This window comes from Hesperophylax consimilis, chromosome 1 (assembly GCF_061612785.1).
Source record: "Hesperophylax consimilis isolate HC1 chromosome 1, BYU_Hcon_1.0, whole genome shotgun sequence".
Lineage (NCBI taxonomy): Eukaryota > Metazoa > Arthropoda > Insecta > Trichoptera > Limnephilidae > Hesperophylax > Hesperophylax consimilis.
Genome location: NC_142836.1, coordinates 26,506,354 through 26,529,250, shown reverse-complemented (window position 1 = coordinate 26,529,250; position 22,897 = coordinate 26,506,354).

The following is a 22,897-nucleotide window of genomic DNA, read 5'->3' as shown; positions in this document are numbered from 1 at the left end:
TATGTATAATTATCCGTATCAGTACTCTGTATTCTTAATTAATTATGACAAAATGTCATAGTAGCAGTTTTGCTGGACCACCTTATTTTTACAAAACCTGTACCTATTATGATTATATTTAATGAAATAGTAATTAATAACAAAAATATTAAAAAAGGTTATTTAATAATCGCGAAATCATTTTGTGGGGTCATTTTTATTTATAAAATAAATAACTTTGTAAACACCATTATATATTGATTAAGACGAGATTATACCCTAAAATAAACCCAGAATATTAATGACGTAAATATAGCAGCCGTGCACATAAAAATGCGATGCCCTGTGTATTGGACAGACCTGCAGTTGAATTTGCCCAACAAATATCTAAAATAAATTGGGAATCTTAACGACACAAGTGATGAACTTGGGTCAAAACAATAATCGACCTTCGGTCGACTTCACCCAAGCAGGCCTATAAAATCAATTTTTTAAAATTCAAATGTTTCTAGAGGGATCCCTCGGGAAATTACTAATTCATCGCCTAGAAAAATAAAATCTGGTGCTTACCGCTAATTGTAAAGTTGAAAATTTTCAAATCGCTTTACATAAGAAAATTTAATGGAAAGCCCCTTTTTATCAATATTCAATTTAAATAACTTTCATCCGTAGAGATCCCTCCAGAAACATTTGAGATTTTAGTAATACGTTCATCAGAAATAGTTTACCGAGTCTTATGTCGCCTTATTTAGTGCCGTATACAAATATTTTCTTTATTATTGTTCATTCGCTAAAGCTCTAATATATATTAGATGCTTGTCACAGTAATTATTATTAAGTAAATCAGTTTGAATTATTTAATAAAACAATTTTAATTATACAATAAACCAGTAATTGTGAATCTATCATTATAATTCTTACATTTACGTACTAGTACGAACTTTTGTATCAATGTTTCGGTTAGTTATGAATAACCAAAGAATGTTTTTGTATTCCTCGATAAAATTCTTTTCTTCATTCTTCTCATCAACATGCATGACATTTAATGACGTGAATGTTGATGTGAATTGGTATTGTGCATGGCGCAAATATTTAATGATAGAAGTATGACTGGTAAATGAAGCTTAAATTGGCATTATTCCAATTAATATAATAACAATAATTAGACCCTTGCAGGATTTTGATTAAATTTATGCAGATTCACATCGCACATCACATCGTTGTTGCCATTTTACTCGGTATGACTGATTGTTAATGAATATTAGCAATAACTCATGAAGACCTCTCAAAAAAGTTGTAAAGTCTAGTTCTACGTCTGGTAAAAACTCTAATTTAAAGTTTAGCAAAGAAAAAAAGTCGTTTGAATAAAATGTGCTATTAAAGTGAACCGCGGTGAATTAGCGAGGCGGGCGACTGCATAGAGCGGAGGTCTTGCTCGGGAGATTGCGGGTAATGAAAACTTAATAATTTCAAAGAATGGTTTATTTAGCCAGAATAAAACCGAAAATGCAGTCTAAAATAAAATAAAATGGTCAAATAAATATATACATATATATTATTACCGACCAACCGGGTGTTTATTGAATTGTCAAATAATACTATCAACGCACGTTATGTTACCCGTTTCTGTTGACGATGCCTGTTCGATGTTATGCATTTAATCACATATTATTAAGGAACTCCAGTCATTTTTTTAATGAATATTTTTTTCTAACTTTAATAAAGTAGGGTAGGTATATATATTTTTAACAAATGTCGATTTCATAGTAAAAATAATAATTATTAATTTTTTGATGCCCGCCAAAACGATCAAAATCTGGCGAGGTATGCGTGACGTCATAAGTACCTCGGTTTTTTCAATTTGTCAACAGTAAAACTATTCGTATGAAATCAACAAATCCCAAAATAAATGATTGACGAGAATTAGATTAAATTATAAGTTAAATACTTTTAATCGTTTTTACATAACGTTTTATTAATTCTATGTATGAATATATATATATATATATATATATATTGTCCTCTTCCCGTATTATGTTGATCCAGTAAGAAGTTGTTAGACTAAATTGATCCACCTTTAACACCATATAACTTGGCTATTATGGAATACATCTGAATGAATTGACAACAGTGGTACAATAATTATCAATGTTGCCAGTTTGCCAGAAAAACCACTTGATATACTGTTAGTAAAATTTTCAAAATTTGTATGGAAATCGGATGCATAATTTATGTTGATCTACCCAAATTGGCATACTTATGTTGATCTCATATATATTGATCTTTTCCCGTAGTATGTTGATCTACCCAAATTGGCATACTTATGTTGATCTCATATATATTGATCTATTCCCATAGTATGTTGATCCAGGTAAGAAGTTATTAGACAAAGTTGATCTGTGTCCCTATATATGGTTTTACTAAATGAACCAATCAAGGGGCAATCGGTGGACTGTTCATCACAAGGTTTTATGTGATTCCGTAATCTTTTGTGATATTGAACTCAAAGTATTAGTCTCTAGAGTCGAATATCGCATGAAATGACTGTGAAATGGTACCTTTTCAAATCAAAATGACGTGTGTTGCTTGAATTGTTTATAAGAAATGTATGCGTATTTAGATCGAAACGAAAATTTCGCAAAAACAAATCCATAAAAAAATCATAACTTAGCAGGGGTACACGGGTTCATAGGGTGAGGTTTGTCTAGGTCCTGGCGGCGGATGCGTTTTCCCATCTACTGCGTGGCGGGCCGGATCGAAATAAACTGGTTGAGGGATACCTTTCGACCATAAAAATCCAAAATGGCGGCAAAAGGAATAATGTTATGTAGGAAATTTTTAACCTGTATCTTTTACCATCTCTCCTGATTACGCTTCGTGACTTAGTAGGGGAGGCCGGGTTCTTGATTATAATGGGTAATTAATGGATGATTGGACGCGGTTGGAGCTAACTAAAAACTGTCTATTAGTATAGCACTGCACATGTCATCCATAAACTGTGAAACAAATCAGCCTCTCGTTGGGTGGTCATGTTAAATGAATGTTATTCACTGATGTATTAATCATTATCTGATTATAATACTGAACCAATATTTCTATTTTCATTATAAAAAAAAAATGAATATCGCACCAGAGTCCCAACTGCTACCGTCTGGAGCCAGTGAGACTATGGCATCCCCAATTGGGGTTGTTGTGAGACTGAAGATATTGTGAACCTCGACGGAGATGACGGGGAGAAAGTTGGGAGAGTACCTGGCTATTCAGATCTGGTTGCCAAACACTAATTGTAAAATAGTACAAATTTATTTTAGTAAAATTTATTTGAGCCCGCGACCTTCGGATTGCTAGTCGATAGCCTTACCCCTCGATAACGGAGGCCGTCATTTAGGTACGTTTTAAATTATGTTTTACATTTGAAAGTAGAAGTTTATCACAATTTGGGAGGAGGGTATGTGTACCGCCGCCCCGGGAACCATTTATTTGATAACCCACACTTCTGCCATAGGTCTCCCCAAGTTGTTTGATATGTTTGGTGACTTATCAGGAGTGCCCGAGTTTATGGGGTGAGGTATGTGAGGGGCTTGGCGGCGGATGCGCCTGCCTAATAACTGCGTGGTGGGCCGGATCGATTAATCCTCTTTCAACGCATCGCCTTGCAACGCAGTAGGAGAGTTGGAATCTTATGTTTATCACTCGAACACACTGACCCCCAGAATACTACCCACCCATCCATACCTATTTCCTTCCCAGAACTCACTGACCTTTCTTTCTTTCAAAATACCCCCAACACAGCATTCAAAAAGATGACATAGGCCCTGAGGGTTACGATTTTCCTTAGGGCCTCCTGTGTGGAGACGATGTAAAAAAATACAAAAAATAAACAACTATCTCGCTAAATCGTTGGCGGTGACTAATGGTAGGTGTATTGGTTATCTAATAAATGGCTCCCGGGGCGGCGGTACACATAATTGTAATAATTCTCGAGGGCTCTGATGTACAGACATTATGGCTCCTGTCGATTGACGAACATATACTAAAACATCGTTGGTTGGAATCGGTGCTTGAAATGACTTTTGCCATGTTTAGTAAAAAACAAATTGGAATAAATTTTTCAGCAATTTCAATTTAAAATTTGAAAAATTTAATTCTCACCAATCTAATCACCGCAATTTTAATAGGCACATATTATGGATATTACGCTTTGTTTCAACTTAATCATTACAAGAAACTTACGTCGGGAGAGATGGTAAAAGATACATTAAAATAAAATTTTATTCCATCAAAGTTTAAAATTTCTCTTATAAAATGACCCAGACAAACCTCACCCCATGAACCCGGGCTCCCCTGCTAAGTCACGAAACGTAGTAAATGATGTATTAAATTTACAATTTTTGTTTAATCAAGTTCAAAAGATTTTTTTAGCATGGATTTGACGTTTGCGAAAGTTCCATTTCAATGTAAGTACTCGTGAGGCAGTCTATCCTCTGTAAGTATAAGTATAGAATATGGATGTTCTAACGGAATCTAAAAACTACCACAACGCGCGCGAAATTGGCGGTTACAAGTTACAACACATGCAAGCGGTCAAGTTTGTCTGAAATATATAGATCAACAAAATTAATCGTGTAAAATGTATATGTGACTGAAAAATGGGTGTGGCTTACAGCAAAATCTCGATGACACAAGTTGATCTGTAGGGATTTACATATGTATGCCAGCTTGGGTAATGGATCAACATATCCGGGGTGGATCAACAAATGCAAACGGATCAACAAATACCTGGCGTACCGTCGCGCGAGATCAACATAGTACGAGAGGGGATAAATATATATATATATATATATATATATATATATATATATATTTATCCCCTCTCGTACTATGTTGATCTCGCGCGACGGTACGCCAGGTATTTGTTGATCCGTTTGCATTTGTTGATCCACCCCGGATATGTTGATCCATTACCCAAGCTGGCATACATATGTAAATCCCTACAGATCAACTTGTGTCATCGAGATTTTGCTGTAAGCCACACCCATTTTTCAGTCACATATACATTTTACACGATTAATTTTGTTGATCTATATATTTCAGACAAACTTGACCGCTTGCATGTGTTGTAACTTGTAACCGCCAATTTCGCGCGCGTTGTGGTAGTTTTTAGATTCCGTTAGAACATCCATATTCTATACTTATACTTACAGAGGATAGACTGCCTCACGAGTACTTACATTGAAATGGAACTTTCGCAAACGTCAAATCCATGCTAAAAAAATCTTTTGAACTTGATTAAACAAAAATTGTAAATTTAATACATCATTTACTACGTTTCGTGACTTAGCAGGGGAGCCCGGGTTCATGGGGTGAGGTTTGTCTGGGTCATTTTATAAGAGAAATTTTAAACTTTGATGGAATAAAATTTTATTTTAATGTATCTTTTACCATCTCTCCCGACGTAAGTTTCTTGTAATGATTAAGTTGAAACAAAGCGTAATATCCATAATATGTGCCTATTAAAATTGCGGTGATTAGATTGGTGAGAATTAAATTTTTCAAATTTTAAATTGAAATTGCTGAAAAATTTATTCCAATTTGTTTTTTACTAAACATGGCAAAAGTCATTTCAAGCACCGATTCCAACCAACGATGTTTTAGTATATGTTCGTCAATCGACAGGAGCCATAATGTCTGTACATCAGAGCCCTCGAGAATTATTACAATTATGTGTACCGCCGCCCCGGGAGCCATTTATTAGATAACCAATACACCTACCATTAGTCACCGCCAACGATTTAGCGAGATAGTTGTTTATTTTTTGTATTTTTTTACATCGTCTCCACACAGGAGGCCCTAAGGAAAATCGTAACCCTCAGGGCCTATGTCATCTTTTTGAATGCTGTGTTGGGGGTATTTTGAAAGAAAGAAAGGTCAGTGAGTTCTGGGAAGGAAATAGGTATGGATGGGTGGGTAGTATTCTGGGGGTCAGTGTGTTCGAGTGATAAACATAAGATTCCAACTCTCCTACTGCGTTGCAAGGCGATGCGTTGAAAGAGGATTAATCGATCCGGCCCACCACGCAGTTATTAGGCAGGCGCATCCGCCGCCAAGCCCCTCACATACCTCACCCCATAAACTCGGGCACTCCTGATAAGTCACCAAACATATCAAACAACTTGGGGAGACCTATGGCAGAAGTGTGGGTTATCAAATAAATGGTTCCCGGGGCGGCGGTACACATACCCTCCTCCCAAATTGTGATAAACTTCTACTTTCAAATGTAAAACATAATTTAAAACGTACCTAAATGACGGCCTCCGTTATCGAGGGGTAAGGCTATCGACTAGCAATCCGAAGGTCGCGGGCTCAAATAAATTTTACTAAAATAAATTTGTACTATTTTACAATTAGTGTTTGGCAACCAGATCTGAATAGCCAGGTACTCTCCCAACTTTCTCCCCGTCATCTCCGTCGAGGTTCACAATATCTTCAGTCTCACAACAACCCCAATTGGGGATGCCATAGTCTCACTGGCTCCAGACGGTAGCAGTTGGGACTCTGGTGCGATATTCATTTTTTTTTTATAATGAAAATAGAAATATTGGTTCAGTATTATAATCAGATAATGATTAATACATCAGTGAATAACATTCATTTAACATGACCACCCAACGAGAGGCTGATTTGTTTCACAGTTTATGGATGACATGTGCAGTGCTATACTAATAGACAGTTTTTAGTTAGCTCCAACCGCGTCCAATCATCCATTAATTACCCATTATAATCAAGAACCCGGCCTCCCCTACTAAGTCACGAAGCGTAATCAGGAGAGATGGTAAAAGATACAGGTTAAAAATTTCCTACATAACATTATTCCTTTTGCCGCCATTTTGGATTTTTATGGTCGAAAGGTATCCCTCAACCAGTTTATTTCGATCCGGCCCGCCACGCAGTAGATGGGAAAACGCATCCGCCGCCAGGACCTAGACAAACCTCACCCTATGAACCCGTGTACCCCTGCTAAGTTATGATTTTTTTATGGATTTGTTTTTGCGAAATTTTCGTTTCGATCTAAATACGCATACATTTCTTATAAACAATTCAAGCAACACACGTCATTTTGATTTGAAAAGGTACCATTTCACAGTCATTTCATGCGATATTCGACTCTAGAGACTAATACTTTGAGTTCAATATCACAAAAGATTACGGAATCACATAAAACCTTGTGATGAACAGTCCACCGATTGCCCCTTGATTGGTTCATTTAGTAAAACCATATATAGGGACACAGATCAACTTTGTCTAATAACTTCTTACCTGGATCAACATACTATGGGAATAGATCAATATATATGAGATCAACATAAGTATGCCAATTTGGGTAGATCAACATACTACGGGAAAAGATCAATATATATGAGATCAACATAAGTATGCCAATTTGGGTAGATCAACATAAATTATGCATCCGATTTCCATACAAATTTTGAAAATTTTACTAACAGTATATCAAGTGGTTTTTCTGGCAAACTGGCAACATTGATAATTATTGTACCACTGTTGTCAATTCATTCAGATGTATTCCATAATAGCCAAGTTATATGGTGTTAAAGGTGGATCAATTTAGTCTAACAACTTCTTACTGGATCAACATAATACGGGAAGAGGACAATATATATATATATATATATAAGTGTATAAGTATATATATAAGTGTATGTAATCTGATTAAGTATATGTAATCTGATTATAATGCTGCCATGATGATGGACAATACATGCGATGCTGTCCAAAACTTTGGTTAAAGAGGGAGGTAGCGCAACACGGCATAGTAGCCCAAAAACAAATCCCTATAATATATTTCTAATGTTTATTTAACGAAAAACGAAAAAACGATTAACGAAATTTACAGAAAGTATATTTATTAATCATTTCACCTCATTTTATACATAACACGAACCACCACAATAAAGCTGTGTGTATAGGGGATGTGTCATTTTGTTAGTTTTTTTTTTATATAAATGCCAAAGTTATTATTAGTCAGTTTTTATTTTTTTAATCTTTAATCTTAAATTGCCCCATTTTTTTTACATTTTAGAGTTAGGAGAAAACAAATTTGTGAGTAATCTATTGTTTTTAAATTCTGTAGTTTTATTTAGAATATTATCTTTACAAATTATGTAATTTTATTTAGAGTATTATCTTTATAAATTTGTAATGTTGCATGACAGAAGTATAATGTATTTAGTTTTCCGACTTTAAATTCTTTGACAGATATAATAATAATATCCCAGGATGTGGGGTTTGTACAATCCCACACGTCACATTTAGATATACACATATATGTGAATATAACATTTTTTGTTTTAAATAAAATTAATTATGAAAAATAAAAAAACAGTAAATAGTAAAAAATAGTAAAAAACAGTAAACAATAAACTCGAATAGAGCAATTTTTAAGACATTCAAGAGATATAAAATAAATAAAAAATAAACAACAAGTATTTATGTGAATACACTGAACTTTACGAGATATAAGAATATCAAAATTTTGACTATCGAATTCGTTAAATTTATATTTAAAAATTTATAGAAAAATCAGAAACAAGAACCTTAATTTTTAATAAAACATACTGATTACGGTTACCATGCGTGGTTGCTATCCCCATGAATTGGAATTACATTAACCCGTGATTTTTTCACGCTTGCTAGTAAGTATTATAAAACCAATGCACAATCAACACAAACTATAAAAACGGTTAAATTTTCAAATATTTATTATTTAAAAAAAAAATTTCCCCTAATGAGGTGGATGTAAATACTCTTCAGGAAAGTGGATTTGAATGTCTCTTGAGCGAAATTTTTCGAATTTTCCTTGTTTTCAAATCAAATTTTAAAATTTGCAGCCGTTCGGGCCTAAGCTTGCAATTTTCTCAATTAGCGCAATTAATTATTGGACTACCAATTTGCGGAGGGGTGGCTGCTAACAATAGAAATTGTTTTATTTCCCCGCTGCCGTACCAGTGCAAAACTTTTTAATTTGAAACAGTTCGACTTCGAATCGGCGAATTGGGGACCGGGGAACGAAAAAGAAAAACATTAGAATCAGGTGTCGTAAAAATACCCAATTAACCAAATACATTACTTTTAAAACACCCTGGCAAGTATTATTATCATTTTATCTTCTAATTATTTCCGTCTTGCGCTTTCTCTTATCAAAGGTTGGCCAACATCGGGGAAATCTTCACTCTGCAAAATGCAGCTACTAGTTCCAATATCTTAGCTAATTAATGAAAATGTGATCAATTGATTCGATTGTTATTTCTATATGAAAGTAATATTTATTTACTCATTTGCCGCACATTCCATAGTAGAAGATGCTCTCAATACAGGCCTGTAAGACCACTATTTAGGGTCGAAACTTTCCGTGAAATGGCTTCTTACGTGTTTGGTCACCAGATCTGAATAGCGAGGTACTGCAAAACCTTATTTTTACCCATTTCCTTCCCTTCCCTTTTTCATTTAGCTTTGCAAGTTTTAGATTGTCATCAAACCATTGGCTTTGGTCGATTAGGAGCAATTTGGACTTTTGAGCGGTATTCACGTTAAAAATTAAAAATATTTAGTCGAGGTAAAATGCGGACTAGAATAAATTTCAGCAAGCGAGTTTCTATGTTTTATTTATTGCAGCTACAAAGATAATGTCTGAAAAGAAACAAGAAAGACATATTTTCTGTTAACAACGCTTTGACAAAGCATAATTCACTTATATATTATGTAAAGCATACTTCACGGGCATCATGAAAATGTGACTTCCAAAATGTAAATTTTCTGGTCTAGGAATGTCGGTTAGATGGTAGAAGACAATTTAAGGGTAATAAGAGTAGCTATGTAACTTAATTGATAAATTCTAATCCCTCATTCTGCGCTCGCCTGTGGTCCGGGAACAATTAGGGTCTTTGGAACCCTTCCAACAGAGGCAGGAACACTCCGCAGGATTCCATTGCCTTGCGGTGTTTACCTACAGACCGACACGGCCGCGTTTTCGGCAGACCCGAGTTACTCGAACCAAAATAACCATGTTCTTATAGTCTACCGAAAAGATGCACAAACACTTATCCTGGGTAAACAAATGCAAGCTTATTTGATCGCTACGTAATCACACGAATATTCGCATATGTGTAAAAATATATGTCTCTTGTGTCTTTTTTGAAATATTTTTTCATTTGAGTTAGTTTTTTAATATAATTTTGTATTTATATAAATAGTTAGTTAGTTGGAGTAGTTTTTTTTTAAATATATTCTCCTATTTGTATATTAACTGAGTTTTTAAGACTGGATCGTAAGGTAAATATAATCAACACCTTTACAAGAATTTGTAGTTTCTTCCAAACCTAGCCTTATATTCAACACTAACTTTTGCAATTGAATAAAATGGATAAATTTGTATGTCAACATAAAAACCAATATTCTTCGTAAAAAAACGCCCACATTTTATAAATAAATTATAGACGGAATATTATACTTTACAAGTAAGTTACATAATATTAACCACCTAAATGTCGTTTTAAAGGTGTTTTCTCCGTTTTGAAAAAAAGAGAGGTACAAAATTTTTTAAATTAAAAATAATAATTTCTCCCAAATGGTAGTCAATCAACAAAATTTGTATCATCATATAAGTTGCCAAAATCGTACAAAATGACACAGCAAAATGATATAGCATCCAACGCAGCAAAAAAAGTTTAAAATCAATATAAAATTACTTTTCACCTTATTTCCCTTATTTTATTTAGTGACCCGAAGTCATCGAACTATTATGAAACGCACTTTATTTATATTTATTTATAAGCACGTGCTTGACGAAGGTACAGTTTTCAACGATGGAAACCAGAAACCTCTCATATCTGCTAAGTATATAAACCTTAATAATATAATGATCAATGGTTCTGTCATTTTATTCCGGGGCTACAGTGATTTGTTTGTTTGTTTTTCCTTCTTGGGTCGTACAAAACGTCAGCGCTGAATGTCGCCATAACTGCAAAGGTTCGATATAATATTTTGGAATGGAAAATACTTTTTTTTAGGATGTTTTTTATTCAATATAAATTTGTGTTGCGAAAATTTTTTTCACTTTTGATAATAATTTTCAAAATGAAACCAAAACGTTTTTCTCTTGGTAGAATCTTTCTGTACTGATTTTTTTTTTTAAGTACGATCGTGTGATTTTAAAATCATACTCATATAAAAAAAACTCTACATACCACCTACCCGTGATATTTTTCATTATTAATTGCGTCATTGAATTACTGTTATATTGACAAAAGTTATTTCTTCCGTGAACATAATGTGCGTGTGCGTTATTTTTTTTATTCAATTCTAAAAAATTATATTTTTATATCTAGTTTAAGCTTTTAGAATTATTAAACTTAAAAAACAACTTATTTTTATGACATTTAAGCCCACTTTACACTTCATCTAAAACGTATTCTTTAAAGCATTTAGGCATAACCCACGAAAAGCTGCAAGGCTTTAAGTTTCTCTAACATCCGTCGGTAGTTCATTGAATATCTTGAATTCTTTAAAATAGAGATTATTTTGAGTTCCCGACAACTTTTTTTTCGGAAGTCTAAAATCTCCACAGCATGGGGTAGCCGTGCTTAACCATGTATTTTGGGAGCATCTTCTTATTAATCTTAAATATAAATATTAAGGTATTGTACATTATACGCTGTCTGACATTTAACAAACCTAGTTTTTTTCTGCAAAATACTAACTTAGAATATCTACATGCCTATCGCTCGCATGCCTTTGTTTTGAATTATTTGCAATTTTTTTATGTGTGTTTGATTGCACAAGAAAAAATAATTTAAATGAGATGCTACTTTACTATTATAAGCTAATTAACACCTTATTTATTTGTGATTTTTTTTAATAAACATAATACGAATATCACATATTTTGTATGTATGTTTTTGTAATATACTTTAATCAATGTATTGTTTGGCGTCTCAGAATGAAACGCTGACAATACTAATTGATAAACTTTGAATGATTTGTATATGTTAAGTTTTAAGTGGGTAGGTATTCCAAAACCTGCAGTTCTTACGAAAACGTTGTTACCACAATGAGAAAAGCAGACACTTTCTGTGAAGTATGTAAACTTTGGCTGATTGTAATATTTGTTTGAGATAGACATCATCTATGAGTATCTTTTGATCGGTGGGGCCTTGACAGGCTATTAATGTAACCAAAACTCTAGATAACTTAGGCAAAGGGATTTCTCGCATCAACGATTCCATCTTAAATTAATACTAAGCAATCGCTTTTAAACCCCCAGCTTAGTAGATCCGAGTTTCAAGACCCTCGGGCTATATGACTATGAATGACTTCAGATTAACATAGTCAGAGGGGTCTTGCATACAATATTTGTGTTTGAAACAATAACACGTATTTTAACATTTTGTTATCATTAAAGAAGTACGTTTCTTTTTAAGTTTTTCATTCATATAATATTCAACAACATTATTATTCAATTTATAAAAACAGTTTATTAATAGACAGGTTCTGCTGGTTAATTATTATTTCGCATAACAGCTGTTTCGTCTTCTGAAGGCATTATCAAACTGACAACCTATCAATAGTTTATTTTTATAAGTAATAATTATTAGCCTGAAACACTCATCCACATTGAAAAATCTCCCGATAAAAGATACATGACGCCAACGGGACTTGAACCCGTGTCCTTTCGATTTCCGGTCGACAGCTCTGACCACTGAGCTATGGCGGCTTATCTCTTATCCGCGAAATAGTTCAATATATACTAGTGTTTCATTCAACAATTACTGCTTATTACATTTTTTCACCTGAAAACAACCAACTTTATTTTATATGAGAAAAGCATTGTAAGTGCTAACTCTCTCACTATCAGGAGATTTTTCAATGTGGATGAGTGTGTCAGGTTAATAATTATTACTTATAAAAATAATTGTCACCCTTTGTGCTATGCATAAAAAATCTTGTCTTAAACATTAGTTTACAAAAAAAATAATTATCAATAGTTTCTTCAGAAGTCGAAACAGCTGTCACATCCGTAATAATATTTACCTAGCAGAACTTGTTTATAAAGTAACTGGTTTTATAAATTGAATAATAATATATTTTTGAATATATTTTGAAGAAAAAAATTTTAACGTAGTTCTGCAAATGAATATTTAAGTAAATATATTTTTTTTAATTTCTGTAAAAAATTACATTTCAAACATTCTTATTACCTTATTAGCAGCGGTATTCATTGCTTTATGAAGAAATGGCGGTGTGCAGTGGTGGTTGTGAGTAGTTTTGTAAGTACGGATCTGGATTGCGTACCCGTACGTCTGAAAATAGCCGTTTTATTATCAGCTTCGGTAGGTACCTAAATAGCGTTTGATATTGAATCATATTTCAATATAAGTAACATCTAAGAAGGATCCAGAGCATTATATCAAGCGGACGAGCTTCCAAGAAACGGTCAGTATTAGCTTAGTTTGTCAGTTGCAAGAACTCGAAACCTGCACCGGGTAAAGGCTACCACTCGGGTATGTGAAGCCTTCATCTGAATATCAAGCACTCCATCCGTGTGCATTCCCTGAAGATCAGAATTTAGATGTTCCCAGAATACGGCCATCAACGTACCTGCCGCGGAGAGCTTCAACCTTATTTTCTATTACTAACACATACGTCATGTACGTCGTTTGTGAGAAACAGAGGTTTTAAAGCAGTTATAAACAGAAATGCACTGGATTTTGATTAGCAATAGGCACAAATTTTTAATGTGTCTTCCAATAATAAATATGCGTTGTATTTAGTTAAGTGATAATAAGATGTTTTATTGTTTGATTGAAAATATCTGTTAGACGACGAGTTATTTAATAGCAGAATTAATTTTCCGAGCGGGATTACCAATGGTAAGTTAGTTCTGTATCACGGAAGAGCAAAAATCCTGTGCCTGCGCGCTCTTGCAAAATTGCCGGGAATATAAAACTCATATTTTTGTATTATATCAGGAATACAGATATGACCGTTCAAAAAAGTATGTCAGCAAAGCAGTTTTCCTTATATCGGCGACACTGTTTATATTCGGCCTATCAGACAGAAAAGCTGATGGATTAAACAAGGGTGATACCCAAAGCCTCTAAAATATAAATATATCTCAGAAACTTCTTCTGTATTTTCTCTATCATCAGAGAGTATATAAAATCCACTAGTCCTCATATTATTGAGCCACTTTCAAAATGCTTAACGTATAGCACACAAATTGCGACCGAGTTGCAAACATGCCGAGTTTCTTAGCACAAATCCCAAAGCTTTGCTTCATATTATTTCTATGTGGACATAAAATGTTAAGTGCGTATGAAATATGATTCTCAAGTCTTTGAAAAGAAAAATGTCTTTAAGCTACAAATAAGGCACTACTTACCATATTACCACAAAAACATTGTAGAATCGGTTAATAAAATGCCAAGACTGTAATCTTTCAAATGTGGTCTAAATAATCATCTTAGATGTACGCATCGTACGTCTTGAATACTTAAAGATTAATATACTTAAAATTAAAAGGCAACTGACTCATCTAATTTGTTTAACACAAAATAAATCACAGCCTTATTCATACTGCATTGTGTCTTAGCAATATTGAAATAAATGTTCCCAATTCCTATTGTTTAAGATGCCAAAACATGTTTCACCTAAATATGCTCGAAAACCACATGATAAGATAGAGTGTGCTAAAGTAGACATTTCCCTTAATAATTTATACTGGTTCAGAAAAAATGTTTTTTCTACTGCTAAAAATAGGTTGCGCTGATTATTGTATGTATTACTTATGTCTCTATTTTGTCTTTTACTTTTTTCTACTATTTTTCTTTTGAGTGAGCTTTCAAGTAATTTGATAAATTAATCTTTATTTAGATGTATGCTTAAAATTAATGTATCCTATGTTTGAGTAGATTTTTGTAACTGTTGTACCTATTTGTGTATTAACTGAGTTTTTATAACTAGATTATTATCACGTAAGTGATATCGTCCGTAAAGAAAACAGTATAAGTAAATAAATAGTCCATCGTTTTGTTTGCTTTGGTTTATCACATAATGGACCATTTATTAAAATTAAATGCCAATTTATTGGTGTGACTCCATTCGACAATAGACAGTATATCGTTTTGAAACTGCAAGCATTTTTCCGATGTTTTTATTCAAAGAATAGTTTAATGTAATCCACAAATAAGAGAAACTTAGAAAAGAACAAACCTTATGCAACGGAAAATGTCATTGATAAATAGCGAGAATAATAAAGGTCCAAGATTTGTCCCCTGTGGTACTACATAGTTTGAAATAAAGTTAATATAGTGGAAAATACTTGTCGTTACATGCTGTTACCTATATGAGAAATAACTAAGAAAGGTTTTAATATATAAAAGTTTTTCTGAAAATCCAAATTGATCTAGTTCAGTTATAAGAAGAAGATGGATAAACAAAAGAGTTTTCTCATTCTTTTCAGCAGCAGTACGAATCATCCGTATTTACTCCCCGAGTCTAGACAGTATAATATTATTTAAAATCTGCCAACTTTTTAAATACACAGAGAAAGCTTGTTATCTCTACAAGATAGAACGAGTTCTATGAGGATTGCCACATGGTGGCAGGTATGCTACGATGTTACTACTGATATTGATGTATGGTGGCAAATACGCGACTATGTGAACCGAGGAGTTAGTAAAAAGTCGAAATTATGGCGGTTCTAACTACTTTTTATTAATCTGATAAAATTATGCGGAAAATACTAATAAATTAGCATTGCAAGAAGAATTATAAGATCACATAAAATTCTGATCAAAAACAAAATCACCCAGAACTTCCAAAGGATTACAGAAGAACCTCGGTATAAATCTTGTAAGTTATTATGAATGTGATTTTCGTTGGATTATATTATTTGAGTTTAAATTGTATGCAAGTGGGGTGGTCGAAAATAAGTTACGGCGTTCGTGTTAATTTCAGGCAACTCACTTAAGCTTTATATTAGACGGCAGGTTGACCTACTCTAAAATCTTGCAGAGTCGCCATTTTTTTGCCATCAATTTTTCTTCATCATGATTAAATAAAGTGTTCCAGACTTTTGCCAAACATTTATTTTGAAGGAGAGTTTGGGGTGAACTATCAACTTTCTCAAAAAAATCATATGAAAGTTAAATATTATATTTGTTCTAAAAAAATCTGACGATGGGCTAGCGCTAATTTCGTTTCATTTATTTTTCTTAACCTTGTTTTGTTATTACCTATGTATTGAAACAATATCGATATTAAATAAATAAATTAATTCTGTAAGTTGATCATTAAATAAGTTAAAACAGTGGCCGTGATTTGCTAATTAATATTCTAGACTTGAATTGTATTTATAAATTCATTAACCGCAGACAAAGATTTATAAAATGTTCTGTTTTTTTAATGTTTGTGCACAGTGAAAATGTAAATAATATTAAATGGAATATTGCTCTAGTAAATATGTTCAAAGCCTGGAAAATAATTTCCATTAATTCATTACGTTATTATAACATTGTTTTTTTTTTATTTCATTGTGTTAGATTAAATTTTCTTCTATAATGCCCAATTTCTAAATCAATACGCTTACCCCTTATTAAATTGTCAACAGAATCATTTCGAAATATTAAATTCGCGCTAAAATCTCAACAATGTAGATTGAAGCAAAGATTTCCGTAAAAAAAGCATTAGATAAAATTACTTAAAAATATTTTTCGTAACGGTGAATAAAATGGGTAATTTTACAGAGATATCTAATTCCGCAATCTTTATTCGCAATTGAAATTGTTATGCCAAACGTGATTTGAGCAAGAAAGCACCTATAAAACCATTTTAATCGGATTGGAGAAGTCGAAGAACTCGTTACAAAAACAAAATCGGCTTTCCATTTTCCCCACAGATCGGCGTTTTAAAGTGGCGAATAATATTTTATACCCTTTTAACGTCGTCTTGCCCTTTCAATTACCGTTAGGGTATTAGCAGCAATCAAAATGCACCAGGGCACCCTGGCCCACCGATTAAAGCTATTTTCACAAAATTACAAGTATATTTAATAAATTTTATTTTTTAAACTCTTGAATGATCTGGATGAAATTTATAGTCAAATAATATTATTGAAGCATGAAAATAAAATTCTACACCTTTAACCCGGAAATAACATATTTTTTTTAGAAAAAAAAAATTCTAAAGTTGTCATCGAAAAGACCGTGAAAATTGAAATGTCAGATTCCTTTGTTAAAGAGTTTCGCTGATTCAGTTGCACAAATTTTCGACTTTATTTTAGTATCTAAGGATTGACATAAAAATTTACTATATACCTACGTAAATTTTTACAAAACAAGGTCATGTTGGCAATAAGCAAACTCCTTGTAATTTTAATGGCGACACTATATAAATTAGTCAATTATCGTTAATCAAAAAATATTTACTACCCTAATTGGTAACTAAGTTAGTTTTTAAAATAATTTGAAGTAATATCAACATTAACAAATAAATTAAGTACAATTTTGTAAAAGTACGGACTCCGCATGTACCTTATGAAGTCTGTTTAGTTTCAAGAGAACCAAGCGCTGCTTTGGTTGTGAGTTTTATATGGGACAGGTTGCAATAAAAGCTCACGAAAAATGCTGATAGTCTGTGGTGAAATAGAAATAAACTCAGTGTTTTATCTAAATAAGAAGCATCGCTGAATTCCCTACAAAATTTAATCATATCGATTATTTATAGTAAATTGTTAATTGGGTTGTATGTCAGTCAGATTGTAAGGCAGAATGCGCTGATTTTGGTATTTTAATCAATAATTTATGCAGATTGAAACAATTCTTGCAATTTTAACAAATTGTTATTTTACTACTTTCTCGTCACATCTCATCTACTTCCCCTTGTACTATCGCCTCGACAAGGTGCTCCGGGCGTTCCTATCTGTGTTATTTGGTAGGCCCAGCCTCTCCTTGCGCATTCTCTGGAGTTGCTTCTCCCAAGATTGCCTGGAGCTGCCCGCTGGACGTCTTCCTTCCGGAATCACTTAAAAGTATAAAATAAAAATTTATGCTTCTTCCACCACTACTTTGCATATGTGTATACTGCACACTTTACATATTTGTTAATCGTTATTATGTATATCCACAAAGTGGTTGCTACGTGTGAAAATTAATTTTTAAATATTCGAAATATCTCTATTTGTATATGTATTCTCTTCTGCTTATTTATGTTTTGCTCTGTTTTTTTGTCCCTTTTTATTTTCTTTGTACCATTCATATTTAATGTATCTTCTTTGTTTTAACATCGTTTTTTACGTATAATACTATGCCAATTACAATAACGATTTTTCTCACTAATTTTAACAATTCGTAATAACCCAATTCCTAGTGTATTGGTTTGCATTTTCCGCTAAGCCATAGATTTTCCTCATGTTTTCATGCTCCTTAATCTAGCAACCAATTAGTTTAGAGTCTGTTTTATTATAATAGGTAGATACTGGGTTTTTATATACTTATAATTCCAATAAATAACGTGTAATAAAAGAGATCAGTACATTGTCATTATTAGAAGCAATAATAATTATGACATGTGTAATAATGACGCTTACGAGAGTTTCTGACAAAAACTTGTACAATTCTGATGATGAGATTCAATTCTTGTATTTGTATTGTTATATTTATCTCGTTGTTGCAAAAATGAGGCGTGATGAAAACAACTCCCCGGGAAGCAGAGCTCGCTAATGGTCTCGTAATCTTATTAAGTGACCGCATTTTTCTTGTCAAGAAGGTGGAGGTACTTTTCTGGAACTTCCCCTGCCCAGGAATTTATCCTCTCAACAACAAATGGAAAGTGGGGAGGCAAAAGTCAAGCCCGTTCAAGAGGAACGGCTTTTTGGATAAAGCATTGTGTTGTAATGAAGTATTTGTTTCTTTCATGGAAATAAATCTGTTGCTCACCTAATTAACAGTGAAACATTGCCTTGGTCGAATTTAACGCTTTGATTTTTGCGTCATGTATTAGATAATTGTATTTATTGAGAATAGATATAATATTGGAACCATTCTGTAGTGTTAAAATTTTTTATTTAATCGCTGCAGTTTGCATAAACCTACTCGTTTATTTAATCGCTGCAGTTTGCACAAACCTACTCGTTTATTTAAACGCTGCAGTTTGCACAAACCTACTCGTTTATTTAATCGCTGCAGTTTGCACAAACTTACTCGTTAAACTGTTTCAATGAAATGGTGCAATGGGTTTAGAATGGATGATTAGATTTTTACAATGTGATATGTACTCATTGTTAAGGTATATAAGTGGCTGTTATACGGTAATTGGGGAGTCGCTCAGAAAGTGTGGCGACTCAGACTAAGTCCATTGCAACACTAAGTGGAAGAGTCTAATTAGTGATTAAACTGTTGATAAAGCTAGTCTCACACACGAGCTATACTCTATATGCTATAGCTCATATACTCTATAGTAAGTATACTACTCTCATTGCTCAGCCTATTTATTTTACTAGCATAATCGACTATTCTTTGATCTTTACTCTTTACAGTCCATACAGAGGCACATGTCGTCTGAGTAATGACAAATACAATAAATCAATCTAATATTTCAAATCGAAAATCATAACTTCCGTAAGAGAATTAGAAGGTTTCGGTGAGTTACCGTTAATTATGGTCAATTCTGCCAGCAGAATTTGGTAACTGCAATTTTTCTTGTATTACGGAGTATTTTCATTTGTCTTCAAATTGTCAATATAATTGTAGTGTCTGTTATAAATTTGTAATATTTTAGAAATAAACAATCAGTCACAATATGCATGTATGTTTGCGTATTACCCACACATTTGAAAAATAACTGGTAATTTTACTTACTTATAACAATTAGAATACAATAACTTTTTTCAATACCACTTTTTGTTAATATTTTTTATATAGGTCGAAATGAAAGTAGGTGGATGGGAGGGGAATATGTTAAGATTTGCTATTTGACGTGTCTAATGTTTTCTTTAGTAAATTGGTTTTAAAACCTTTCCTTATCTGTGGTGTGTGTTTACTACACATTGCTTCTAATAAATTTAATAACTCTATAAATATAATAAATTCTGGATTCAGATTTTAGGTATTCCTTCGTTGTACATTTTTGCACTGAATTAAAAAATAATATTTTACATAGTTTTCAAATTGATTAAAAATCAGAGATTTTTGTTAAAAATCGGAAACAAATGCACCAATACAATCAACCGAGTGATACTGCTAAGCGAAGAGTGTGCGAGGAAATGATACGCTATTGATGCCCCGCTTTAGTTCGCTACGCGGGAACATGAGAAATCCACACGTCTGCAGTTGTATTTTGATTTAGACCATCGATACCTACGACCGCACAGCTCTGTGTGTGCCAGCCACCAGCCGCCAGCCAGTTGGAAGCGGACCGTAGTTAGATGTGGACCCCTCGCACGTTTTTTTAGCATCTGCCGATGGTTTTTTCATGTTTTCAGAAATTAAATTACAATTATTATTACTTTTTATGTAAAATATAATAAACATAAGCGATTAGCTATGAATATTCATATTTTTCCGATATTAAATCATTTATTTTCACATGTGTAATGACTACACAGCACCGGAACGCGTGGATTTTTTTAGCACAGTAAGGGAAAGGTTACATTATGTAGGCATCTCAAAATGTTCAACCACCCGCGTTTGGACATTTTTTGAAGTTTTACCTATGCAAAATGCCGGAAAATCATAACATTGAAGCTTGTAGGTGCCTGAATGACTTCAATTATTTTCTTTCTCTTTTGAATTGATCAAAAGTTTGCTTTGGTTATTATTGGTATATAAAACGGTTTAATTTCCACTGGAAATTTTGAAACATAAGGGGATTAAAAATAATTAATTATTATTGAATAAAATTCTACGCCAACCGTGAATTCTATTGACTCTTGTGTTGGGTATACTATTATACATGCATTAATTAGTAGATAATCGTAGTTTTTTGCAAGGGTTCTTTCAATTAAGGTATGAACATATTTGGAGAATAGATTTGACTGTAGCGAGTTCTTTAATAAAGTTAGGACGGGTTGTTTCGGAGGATTTGAACAATTCATCAAATTTCAACGTTCATTTCCGGGTTCTGTAAAAGCCCTATTCAAGTTCTGTTATTATATCATTATAGGCTAGTTGCTTGACAGAACTGAAATAAAAACTGAACTTGAAAAAATCTTTCACAGAACCCGGAAATAAACGTTGAAATTTGATGAATTGTTCAAATTCTCCGAAACAACCCGTCCTTAGTGTTAGATAGAGGGATAGTGATAAGTCGAAATGTTAATGGTTATGGCAAATGGGATGGTTTGAAGTACTATGAATTATTGTACCAGTAAAGGTAGGTTTTCTGTAAATTTTGAACTTCAATTTTGTATTACTTAATCATTTTTGCCTGGCATAATTCAAAAATATACTGGTAGAGTGGCGGTACTGTCAATCTTCAAGGTTCAACTATTTACAAAAAAAAATTGTTTACAATTTGTGTAATAAAAATCAAATTTAATGATTATTAAGTTCTGCAAGTATTTTTCTTCTTAACCTGTTGAATTTCCTGGCGAGCATGTTGGCTCAGACGATCAGTATTGATCTTTGGCGTTCTTTGTCATTTGTTCAGTGACGACATATCCCAAATAGTTTATTTCACTGCAGATTTTGAAGTTGACTTAGCCAAAGCGATTGATGGGGCTAGTATCACCATAATAATGTATACATAGGAGGTTAAAAAAAATACAGATAAAATTTATATATATAAAAATTAATTAGTTCGAAAGTTTGTACTGCTAATCTTCCTTACAGATTGGATTTTGATCTTGCCGTAAAACTAATAAAATTGTAAAGGAATAAAGGATAAAAATGTGAATTTTTCTGGATTCATTCTATACTAATGCTTTTATTTTTGATTGTACGCGTTACTTCGGTTCGATATTTCTGAAAGTTATTATTAAAGGTCGTTATTTTGAAATTGTGTTTTATAATGCGCACATAAATATTATGCATAGAATTGGGGAATTTTTCCTACGGTTGGTTCTGTATGTGTGCAAATGAAAAAAATCGGTTAGACAGTAAACGGATTTGCAAAAAAATGGTTAGTCAGTAAGCGGATTTGTAAAAAACTGGTTAGACAGTAAGCGGATTTGTATAAAATTGGTTAGACAGTAAGCGGATTTGTATAACATTGGTTAAACAGTGAGCAGATTTATAAAAAATTGGTAAACTCAGGCGAGTCAAGGCCAATGCATAGAATGACAAATATATAATATTTAAGTCGAAAAAAAGCTTTAATTGAATTTGATTTTAATTTTAAAAAAAATAGTTTGAAGGGAGCATAAGTTGTGAAAATTAATAGATTCGGTATTATTTGTAAGTGAAAATACAATTTTTAATGTATGTGCTTAAAAAAATGCTAAGTCCTTTGTGTGATTTAATGTGAGCTTAGTAGAAAAGAGTTCAGATCGGTGTGCAGTGCGAATATACGGATAAATGAAGATTATCTACTAGTAAAGAATCTGTATACGCAGAGTCTTTTGTTCCTGAAAGTTTTTTGATATGCGGAAGTCGCAGCATTTTATGGGCTTTGTTGATTACTTCATTCTTTTGATAAGTTTAGTTTAGCATCCATTACCCCAAGGTCTCTGATAAATTCTACTTCACTGATATATTTTTTTAAAGTTGATGGTTTTTAATTACAATCATCTTAACTTTTTGGAAGAAGAAGATTCCATTACATTCTGTTGTATTCTGTCCTCGAATTTTAAACAGTAATATTATTTTCCATTACTGTTGCGGGTAAAAATTATATAACAGTTACTTAT